Genomic DNA, 12,349 nt, shown 5'->3' with positions numbered 1-12,349 from the left:
AAGCACACAGCAGACACCCACAGAGAGGCCAAGTGCTGCTTAATAGCTGCTTAATAAGACAGAAATAATCCTAGAGAGATATAACCAACTAGAAGGTATGTTATTTGGGTCTGTGTCTCCCCTACTGCCCCCCACTTGTGAACCCGCCCCCCCCCCCCGCCGCAAAACACCAAATTCTCTGCATTTTCAAAGAATGGAATGACTGCCCCAGAAAAGGACATTTTTCGCCACTTATTCCCCTCACTTTCCTACCCCTTGGTCTCTGCTCTCTCTCTCCCAAATGAGACAGTGGGGGACCAAAGGGGAAAAAAAGTCTACCTTTAAAGAGGTTCGTGTATATACCATTCCCTGCTCAGTACCCTCACCTCACCCACCCTATAGCCACAAAGTTTGACTGCTTTGTATTGATACCTTAACTTCCCAGGATTGCGGCCCTGGAGCACGGTCACTCAGAGGCAAGAAGCTGATTCCACAGACCATTCGACTGGTCATTTCTGAAGCCAGAGGGCAGAGAGCCTAAAGGCAGTAGGGCCCTGTGCCATTTACTAACATAAAACACACAGGCACCTTGTGTGTTTTGTCAAGGCAACCTGGGAAGAAAGTATCAGGAAGTAATCCAAAAGAAAAGGACTGCAGTCACTAGCCTGTGTTGATTATGGAACTCCTTTGCTTTCCTGTCACTTGAAATTTGAAATGGTAAACAGGGTTTAGTGGGTGAAGTGGAGGGAGGGGACAGTGAAGGGAGCAATTCTGTCTCAGTCTCCACAGCAAAATCAGCTGGGATTGTATGTGAAAAACAGTGGACACAGTAAAGCAAATCCAGAGTATTATTAGCCCTAAATGATGTGTGATGGAAGAACCTCATTCTGCAGCTCTCTCCTAGCCCTTAGTTCAAAAAGGAGATAAACACTGGTGCCCCTACCTCCCTGCCCATTTCACCGTGTGGACTAGGGCTATAGCCTCAGGGCTCTAAATGGTCAAAAACCACCAAGTTTTGGTGCATTCCCTGCCTCAGTCTCTTCTCATCTAGGGTATGGCCTGTGAACAACTTACCTCATTTTTAAACCTTTATTGCTTTTAATAGGAAAGTAGACTCAGGTGTGTGTGAGCAGCCCACTCACCTCTGGCCATGGTTCCTTCAGCAGACCTGGATGATCTCACCCACACTGCACAACCCTTGGTAAGTAGCCAAAGCTTGAAGCTGGCTTGCTGGTATAGCCTGGATAATTTAACAACTTTAAATGGAAAGCTCTTGAGGAAAGGCCCATTTTTAACTTGCTTTTAGGACAGTGCCTACCCAGCCCAGTAGAATCCAAATCTTGAACAACCTTGAGCACTCCATCAGAAAAAACAAAACTAAAATGATAAAAATAAAACAAATAAAAGTTGAAATTTTTTGTTTCCATATTTCAGTGGTACATCTTGCCCATATTTTCCTCCAGACCAAGGTCTCTTGAAGACAGGCACCATGTCTTTTCTTATAACCTAGTACAGTACCTTAAAATTAACCGTCCTCCATGTTGTTGAATGACTGACACAATAAATTTGTAATTAGGACTTACTCCAAAGAGAAAATAATAGTTAGTTACAGTAGGAAGACAACGGCAGTGTTGAGGGAGCTGGGAATCCAGAGACCTCCATTTCAGTCAAGGCTCTGCCACTAGCTGTGACACCTTGGGTTATTGGCTTCGTGTTTCTTTCCCTCAGTTTCCTTATTTGTATAATGACATAGTTGGATTGGCTGGCTTCTAAGCCCTTAACTGGCTCTACAAGTTCCATGAAATGCTTTATTTACTCTCTCCTCCTGTATATACATGAGCCAATTGCGCTGATAAGCTAGAGTCTAGCTTATTAGTAGAGCTGATAGATTAATACAACAGCAATGTCATAGTAGTTGCATAATCCAAGTATGACGGGAAAAGCACATACAACTGGAGAGGAAGAGTTGAGGGTTGAGGGGGCTGGTATAGTTAAGGTCAGAAATTGGGACCCTGAAGTAGGTTCTGGATGTTGACTGAAGGGAGGAGAGAGAGAAGTTCCTTCGAAGGTAAGCATGGATCACTGAGTGACTGGAGTAAGTCCACCTGGACGGGATGATTTATTTGTAGAGGAGAGGCAGGCTGGTAAGGCACATGCAGTAAGGCCAAACTCTTAAATGATACTTTGAACATCAGACTGAAGTCAAGGAGTGTGGACTCAGTCCTTGGAGATAAGGGCACTATTGAAACATTTATCAAGAGGGGTATTAAAGTATAACTCGATCAGGAGAAAAGAGATCACTTAGGAGACTCATCCCTACCCTGATTCTTCAGCTCGGAATGCTTCCCCATTCATTTACAAGCTTGGCAGTGACTGCTGGGCAGCTTGTTTGAGGCACTATCACTTTCATTTCCCAAGTTTTAAAAGCTGTCACTATTATTACTGACATTGTAATTGTCACTATTCTGACATTAGCATGAGAATTATACACAAGTAAAAACATTAATGGTTGACTTATTCTACATCCAAACAACCAGGCGCCAAGTCCCACTGATTTTTCTTAGATATGTAATGCTCAAGAAAGCCCTTCAGTGATGCCCACTGCTGGTAGAATGAAGATCAAGCTCTTTGCACAGCATTCAAGCTCTTTCCATGAACTGCCTCTGCCTCTTTCTGGTTTTCTCCCTCATTAGACATACCCTATAGGCTAAACCCCACATGACTTAGGGTTTGGCTCAAAGCCCCCAAATGTTTGCGTCCTTCTTGTCATTATTCCTGTGTCTTATTCAGATTCCTGCCTTCAGCACTCAAAAGACAGTATATAGCACATATTTGTGGTTGACCAAATCGTTCCTTACATTTGCACAGTAGAGTGCAAAGTGTTTTGAATACATTATCACACTCTTCCCCAAACAATCCTGTGATGTAGATGATTTCATATTTTATGGAAAAGAAAAATAGATTTAGAGACATGAAAATGTCTTGGCAAAATCAAAGGTGTTCAAGTGAGAGAGCCAGAAAAACTCTGGTCTTCTGGCTTTTAAATTTCATTCCTTTCAGTTTGTTGAATGCATGGTATCCAGAAACATGGGGAGAAATACACTTAGAAGTAACAGAAAAATCTACTGGATGTTACAAATGAAAAGTCAAAGTCACAAACCACAAAATAAATTGTAGTTTTAAATAATCAGCAGAGGAGACCAGTTTACTAATTTGGTGCTATTGACGTGCATGGAAGTTGGTGAACTTGTTAAAACACAACAACAATCCATTCCCTATCTACCTTTTGAGTACACAACCAAGAATCAAAAAGACATTCACACACCTCAAATGTGGTTAAGTCTACCATTAATGCACTGTATTGAAATGCTCTTGATCTCAATGTCTATTTCCTCTTAGTTTAGGTGCATTTCTAAAAAGCTTGGTTATGACAGAAACAATGAAGGCCAGATGTTCTGTTTGTTGCTGTATCCTTAATCCTGGAACACTGCATGGCATGTAGTAGGTGCTCAACAAACATTTCTCTGCAACTTGTTTTGGGTGCTGTAGAATTAGTGTTACATATCTATATTGCTAAAATTGCTGGATGTTGACATCTTGACTTATTGCCACACAAGGATTCCCTGCTGCTGGGCCCAGCCACCACTTGGGTCTCCCAATTGCAAGTAGTAGTAATAGAAAAGAATCACAGTAAACTGACTAGGGGTGGGTCCAAAGCATGTTTCAGTCACTACCTCAGTGGTCATTTTGCAGCAGGCGGCCCACAAAAGTGATAGCTATGTTGAATCTCATCCTTGGGTTGAAAAATCCAAGATAAAATACCCTCCTTGGGCTTGTTTGTGGTGATGTTTCATCCTTCCAAACTGGAAGACAGGAAGGCAGTTAAGGCACCAAGTAAAGGCCAGATTTAACCTTTAAGACAAAATTTATAGATCTGGTGGGGTTTTGTGACATGTAGGTATTGTGGTTTTGTGAAGCCAATACTGAAGTGTGTGATGTTAAGACCTCTACCCCCAAAGTTCTAGTCTTCAAGCATGTCAGCTCTTCCTATTCTGCTAAACACTATATTCTAGACATTAAATACATAAGGCACTAAAAAGTAGCAGAGTCTCACAGAGAAAAGACTTGAGAGTCACTCAGTAGGCCTGGAATCCTGGCCCATTTCCTTATCTTTATAATACGGGTGGTACCACCAACTACTACGACCACCAACCACTGCTGCTGCCACCCAGCATGTTGTAAGGGAGGAAGCTAGATAAAACGCAGGCAAGGTATGTGCTATACATAATGGAGACATCCTCATTTAGCACCTCAACAATCCTAAAGCCTGGGTGATGAGAAAATCCTCGTTGGGCATCTTTTAGTAACTTCAAAGATCTTTAAGATTTGTTCTAGCACTAACCTCACAGAATTCTTTGCAGCAGAACAAAGAGGCCAAATAAAGTAGTTTAACTTTATGATACTTCTTTAAGGCTATTCAAAGTGTACATAGAGGGTTCACAAAAAATTTCTTAATCGGAAGACAATGCAAATGCCAACAATATGAGTCCTCTGGTAGTCTAGTTCAAACAATGACGAGAAAGTATGCAAGACACTATAAAAACAATTCAATTGAAAACAGCTAGTTAGAACTACACTTTTCCAATTTTGGAGATTGGTTCAAGATGGAAGAGGAGAAGGATGTGCGCTCACTCCCTCTTGCGAGAGCACTGGAATCACAACTAATTGCTGAACAATCATTGACAGGAAGACACTGGAACTCACCAAAAAAGATACCCCGCATCCAAAGACAAAGGAGAAGCCGCAATGAGACGGTAGGAGGGGCACAATCACAATAAAATCAAATCCCATAACTGATGGGTGGGTGACTCACAAACTGGAAAACAATTATAGCACAGAAGTCCACCCACCGGAGTTAACCTTCTGAGGCCCATGTCAGGCTTCCCAACCTGGGGGTCTGACAACGGGAGGAGGAATTCCCAGAGAATCAGACTTTGAAGGCTAGTGGGATTTGATTGCAGGACTTTGACAGGACTGGGGGAAACAGAGACTCCACTCTTGGAGGACACACACAAAATAGTGTGCGCATCGGGACCCAGGGGAAGGAGCAGTGACCCCATAGCAGACTGAACCAGACCTACCTGCTAGCGTTGCAGGGTCTGCTGCAGAGGTGGGGGGTGGCTGTGGCTCACCGTGGGGACAAGGACACTGGCAGCAGAAGTTCTGGGAAGTACTCCTTGACGTGAGTCCTCCCAGAGTCTGTCATTAGCCCCACCAAAGAGCCCAGGTAGGCTCCAGTCCTGGGTCGCCTCAGGCCAAACAACCAACAGGGAGGGAACCCAGCCCCACCCATCAGCAAACAAGCAGACTAAAGTTTTACTGAGCTCTGCCCACCAGAGCAACACCCAGCTCTACCCAACACCAGTCCTTCCCATCAGGAAGCTTACACAAGCCTCGTGGATAGCCTCATCCAGCAGAGGGCAGACAGAAGAAGTAAGAAGAACTACAATCCTGCAGCCTGTGGAACGAAAACCACATTCATAGAAAGACAACATGAAAAGACAGAGGACTATGTACCAGGTGAAGGAACAAGGTAAAACCTCAGAAAAACAACTAAATGAAGTGGAGATAGGCAAACTTCAGAAAAAGAATTCAGAATAATGATAGTGAAGATGATCCAGGACCTCAGAAAAAGAATGAAGGGAAAGATCGAGATGATCCAAGAAATGTTTAACAAAGACCGAGAAGAATCAGAGAACAAACACCTAGAAGAATTAAAGAACAAACAAACAGAGATGAACAATACAATAACTGAAATGAAAAATACAGTAGAAGGAATCAATAACAGAATAACTGAGGCAGAAGAACGGATAAGTGACCTGGAAGACAGAATGGTGGAATTCACTGCCGTGGAACAGAATAAATAAAAAGGAATAAAAAGAAATTAAGACAGCCTAAGAGACCTCTGGGACATCAGACACACCAATATTCACATTATAGGGGTCCCAGAAGGAGAGAGAGAAAGGACCCAAGAAAATATTTGAAGAGATTATTGTCAAAAACTTCCCTAACATGGGAAAGGAAATAGCCACCCAAGTCCAGGAAGTGTAGAGAATCCCAAGGAGAAACACGCCAAGACACACAGTAATGAAATTGAGAAAAATTAAAGACAAAGAAAAATTATTAAAAGCCAACAAGGGGGCTTCCCTGGTGGCGTAGTGGTTGAGAGTCCGCCTGCTGATGCAGGGGACACGGGTTCGTGCCCTGGTCCGGGAAGATCCCACATGCCGCAGGATGGCTGGGCCCGTGAACCATGTCTGCTGAGCCTGCGCGTCGGGAGCCTGTGCTCCGCAATGGGAGAGGCCACAACAGTGAGAGGCCCGCTTACCGCAAAACAAAACAAAACAAAAGCCAACAAGGGAAAAACAACAAATAACATATAAGGGAACTCCCATAAGGTTAACAGCTGATTTCTCAGCAGAAACTCTACAAGCCAGGAGGGAGTGGCATGATATATTTAAAGTGATTAAAGGGAAGAACCTACAACCAAGATAACTCTACCCAGCAAGGATCTCATTCAGATTTGATGGAGAAATCAAAAGCTTTACAGACAAGCTAAAGCTAAGAGAATTCAGCACCACCAAACCAGCTCTACAACAAATGCTAAATGAACTTCTCTAAGTGGGAAACACAAGAGAAGAAAAGGACCCACAAAAACCCAAAACAATTAAGAATATGGTCATAGGAACATACATATAGGTAATTACCTTAAATGTGAATGGATTAAATGCTCCAACCAAAAGACACAGGCTCGCTGAACGGATACAAAAACAAGACCCGTATATATGCTGTCTACAAGAGACCCACTTTAGACCTAGGGACATATACAGTCTGAAAGTGAGGGGATGGAAAAAGATATTCCATGCAAATGGAAATCAAAAGAAAGCTGGAGTAGCAATACTCATAGCAGATAAAATAGGCTTTAAAATAAAGAATGTTACAAGAGATAAGAAAGGACACTACATTATGATCAAGAGATCAAACCAAGAAGAAATAAGAATTATAAATGTTTATGCACCCAACATAGGAGCACCTCAATACATAAGGCAAATGCTAACACCTATAAAAGAGGAAATCGACATTGACACAATAATAGTGGGAGATTTTAACACCTCACTTACACCGATGGACAGACCATCCAGATAGAAAATAAGTAAACACAAGCTTTAAATGACACGACAGACCAGAGAGATTTAATTGATATTTATAGGACATTCCATCCAAAAACAGCAGATCGCACTTTCTTCTCAAGTGCACACGGAACATTCTCAAGGACAGATCACATCTTGGGTCACAAATCAAGCCTTGGTAAATTTAAGAAAATTGAAATCATATCAAGCATCTTTCCCAACCACAACACTATGAGATTAGAAATCAATTACAGGGAAGAAAACGTAAAAAGCATAAACACATGGAGGTTAAACAATACGTTAGTAAATAACCAAGAGATCACTGAAGAAATCAAAGAGGAAATTAAAAAATACCTAGAGACTAATGACAACAAAAACACAATGATCCAAAACCTATGGGATGCAGCAAAAGCAGTTCTAAGAGGGAAGTTTATAGCAATACAAGCCCACCTCAAGAAATAAGAAAAATCTCAAATAAACAACCTAAGCTTACACCTAAAGCAACTAGAGAAAGAACAACAAACAAAACCCAAAGTTAGCAGAAGTAAAGAAATCATAAAGATCAGAGCAGAAATAAATGAAATAGAAACAAAGAAAACAATAGCAAAGATCAATAAAACTAAAAGCTGGCTCTTTGAGAAGATAAACAAAATTGATAAACCATTAGCCAGACTCATCAAGAAAAAGAGGGAGAGGACTCAAATCAATAAAATTAGAAATGAAAGAGGAGAAGTTACAACGGACACCGCAGAAATACAAAGCATCATAAGAGACTACTACAAGCAATTCTATGCCAATAAAGTGGACAACCTGGAAGAAATAGACAAATTCTTAGAAAGGTATAACCTTCCAAGACTGAACCAGGAAGATATAGAAAATATGAACAGACCAATCACAAGTAATGAAATTGAAACTGTGATGAAAAATCTTCCAACAAGCAAAAGTCCAGGACCAGATGGCTTCACAGGTGAATTCTATCAAACATAGAGAAGAGCTAACATCCATCCTTCTCAAACTCTTCCAAAAAAGTACAGAGGTAGGAGCACTCCCAAACTCATTCTACGAGGCCACCATCACCCTGATACCGAAACCAGACAAAGATACTACAAAAAAGGAAAATTACTGACCAGTATCACTGATGAATATAGATGCAAAAATCCTCAACAAAATACTGGCAAACAGAATCCAACAACACATTAAAAGTATCATACACTATGATCAAGTGGGATTTATCCAGGGATGCAAGGAATCTTCAATATACGCAAATCAATCAATGTGATATACCATATTAACAAATTGAATAAAAACCATATGATTAGCTCAGTAGATGTAGGAAAAGGTTTTGACAAAATTCAACACCCATTTAGGACAAAAACTCTCCAGAAAGTGGGCACAGAGGGAACCTACCTCATCATAATAAAGGCCATATATGACAAACCCACAGCAAACATCACTCTCAATGGTGAAAAACTGAAAGCATTTCCTCTAACATCAGGAATAAGACAAGGATGCACACTCTCGCCACTCTTACTCAACATAGTTTTGGAAGTCCTAGCCACGGCAATCAGAGAAGAAAAAGAAATAAAAGGAATACAAATTGGAAAAAAAATACAAATCAGAGAAGAAAAAGAAATAAAAGGAATACAAATTGGAAAAGAAGGAGTAAAACGGTCACTCTTTGCAGATGACATGATGCTATACATAGATAATCCTAAAAATGCCACCAGAAAACTACTAGAGCTAATCAATGAATTTGGTAAAGTTGCAGGATACAAAATTAATGCACAGAAATCTTTTGCACTCCTATACACTAACAATGAAAGATCAGAGAAATTAAGGAAACAATCCCATTCTCTGTTGCAACAAAAAGAATAAAATATCTAGTAATAAACCTAAGGAGGTAAAAGACCTGTACTCGGAAACCTATAAAGACACTGATGAAAGAAATCTAAGATGATACAAACAGATGGAGGGAAATACCATGTTCTTGGATTGGAAGAATCAATATTGTGAAAATGACTATACTACCCAAAGCAATATACAGATTCAATGCAATACCCATCAAATTACCAATGGCATTTTTTACCGAACTAGAACAAAAAATCTTATAATTTTTTATTTTTTATTTTTTTTTGGGGTATGCCGACCTCTCACTGTTGTGGCCTCTCCCGCCGCGGAGCACAGGCCCCGGACGCACAGGCTCAGCGGCCATGGCTCACGGGCCCAGCTGCTCCACGGCATGTGGGATCCTCCCGGACCAGGGCACGAACCCGTGTCCCCTGCATCAGCAGGCAGACTCTCAACCACTGCGCCACCAGGGAAGCCCCAAAATCTTAAAATTTGTATGGAGACACAAAAGATCCCAAATAGCCAAGGCAATCTTGAGGGGAAAAAAACGGAGCTGGAGGAATCAGACTCCCTGACTTCAGACTATACTACAAAGCTACCGTAATCAAGACAGTATGGTACTGGCACAAAAACAGAAATGTAGAGCAATGGAACAGGATAGAAAGCCCAGAGATAAACCCAAGCACTTATGGTCAACTAATCTATGACAAAGGAGGCAAGGATATACAATGGAGAAAAGACAGTCTCTTCAATAAGTGGTGCTGGGAAAACTGGACAGCTACATGTGAAAGAATGAAATTAGAACACTCCCTAACACCATACACAAAAATAAACTCAAAATGGATCAAAGACCTAAATGTAAGACTGGACACCATAAAACTCTTAGAGGAAAATACAGGAAGAACACTCTTTGACATAAATCACAGCAAGATCTTTTTTGACCCATCTCCTAGAGTAATGGAAATAAAAACAAAAACAAACAATTGGGACCTAATGAAACTTAAAAGCTTTTGCACAGCAAAGGAAACCATAAACAAGACGAAATGACAAAACTCAGAATGGGAGAAAATATTTGCAAATGAAGCAACTGACAAAGGATTAATTTCCAAAATATACAAGCTGCTCATGTAGCTGAATATCAAAAAAAGAAACAACCCCATCCAAAAATGGGCAAAAGACCTAGACATTTCTCCAAAGAAGATATACAGATTTGTAACAAACATATGAAAGGATGCTTAACATCACTAATCATTAGAGAAATGCAAATCAAAACTACAATGCGGCATCACCTCACACTGGTTAAAATGGGTATCATCAGAAAATCTACAAACAAATGCTGGAGAGGGTGCGGAGAAAAGGGAACCCTCTTGCACTGTTGGTAGGAATGTAAACTGATACAGCCACTATGGAGAACGGTATGGGGTTTCCTTAGGAAACTAAAAATAGAATTACCATATGACCCAGCAATCCCACTACTGGGCATATACCCTAAGAAAACCAGAATTCAAAAGGACACATGCACCCCAATGTTCACTGCAGCACTATTTACAATAGCCAGGTCTTGGAAGCAACCTAAACAAGCAACCCATCGAAAGATGAATGGATAAAGATGTGGTATATATACATATACAATGGAATATTACTCAGCCATAAAAAGGGATGAAATTGGGTCATTTGTAGAGACGTGGATGGACCCAGAGACTGTCATGCAGAGTGAAGCAAGTCAGAAAAACAAATATTGTATATTAATGCATATATGTGGAATCTAGAAAAATGGTACAGATGAACTGGTTTGCAAGGCAGAAATAGAGACACAGATGTAGAGAACAAACGTATGGCCACCAAGGGGGGAAAGTGGGGGGGGTTGGGGAGGTTGGTGACAGTGGGCTGAATTGGGAGATGGGTATTGACATGTATACACTAATATGTATAAAACAGATAACTAATAAGGACCTGCTGTTTAAAAAATAAAGGAAAAAAAAAAGAACTACACCATATTTACAGGTTATATTCCAAAGCCAAGCCTAAGGCAAAAGCTGCAGTAAGTTAAAATTGTTCTTGAAAAACTTCTTAAAAGTGTGCCATGAGGGTGACAATACTATTTCTCTGTCAATAAACCCAACACAACAGCCAGATTTTCTCTCCAGCATCCCCTGAGATTAAGTAGTTGGCTTGTATGTGAGGTCATATTGTTTGGATGGTATTTATCTTTGAACACCAGGAGAAAAATATGCTCAGTGCCTTTCAATATGGAGGAAACCAACGACCGAGTGAACTGCAAATCCACACTTCCCATCTCATCGTGGTTCTAGGGCGTAAATTCCCTGAGTGTAACAAGTGGAGCTGGCCATATTATTTAAATAAATGAGGGATGATTTTTTTATGGTTAAACGCATATAGCTAACTTTCATGTGTGTATGACTGGCTGGGTTTTAGAAACACCCAGCTGCATATGGCTTCACTCTCTAGCAACTGAAAAAAAACTTTTGGACCATGGTCCATAGTAAAAAAAAAAAAAAAAAAATCATTTAAAACTGTAACCTACTACACACACACACACACACACACACACACACACACACACACACACACTCTCTCTCTCTCTCTCTCTCTCTCTGTGTGTATATACAATACAGGCATATACATACACATATATATGTAAAAAGGTTCACAAAATATTTACCTTTATTACATCCTATGTATTTGATCTATTCCATTCTGTTCTACTTTCTTAAAATTTTTTTAGGTTGCAACTCAGTAGTTTTCTTGATGCCCAACCGGGTTACAACATACAGTTTGAAGAACATTGAACTGGAGTATTTCAAGCTCTTAACTACTCAGAGAATTATGTAGGGCAGTACCTGGGGGTTAAGAAAAACAATCAAGCAAGCACATTTGTCCATAATATTTTAATACTTTTCCACTTTTAAATACTGGTTTTAATTTTGTGATTGTAACATGGAAGATCCAACTTTATTATTTTTTAAAAACATCACCAGGATCATAAAGCTATTTAGAATATACTCTACACACTCCCAAGGTACTTTAAAATGATTATGTTTTGAGTTTGTAGATGAACAATGACAATAATCCAAATACACTGTCTGTACAACTTGGATCAAATAGTGGTGAAAGTGTTTAACTGGACAAACAACTGATAAGCTTAAAGATAATCAGCACAATTTCACAAGAGAACCAGCTCAGCCCAACTAAAATTTTCTCAATAGCAATTGACACTGATGTTGTATAGGAGTACAAATTAGTTGATGAAACTGAACAAATGGGAACCCCATTCCTCCTTTTCCTTCTTTTGTATTCCTACATCCCTCCCA

Source organism: Hyperoodon ampullatus (genome assembly GCF_949752795.1).
Source record: "Hyperoodon ampullatus genome assembly, chromosome: 4".
Classification (NCBI taxonomy): Eukaryota; Metazoa; Chordata; class Mammalia; order Artiodactyla; family Ziphiidae; genus Hyperoodon; species Hyperoodon ampullatus.
Note: the sequence above shows the minus strand (reverse complement) of the source record.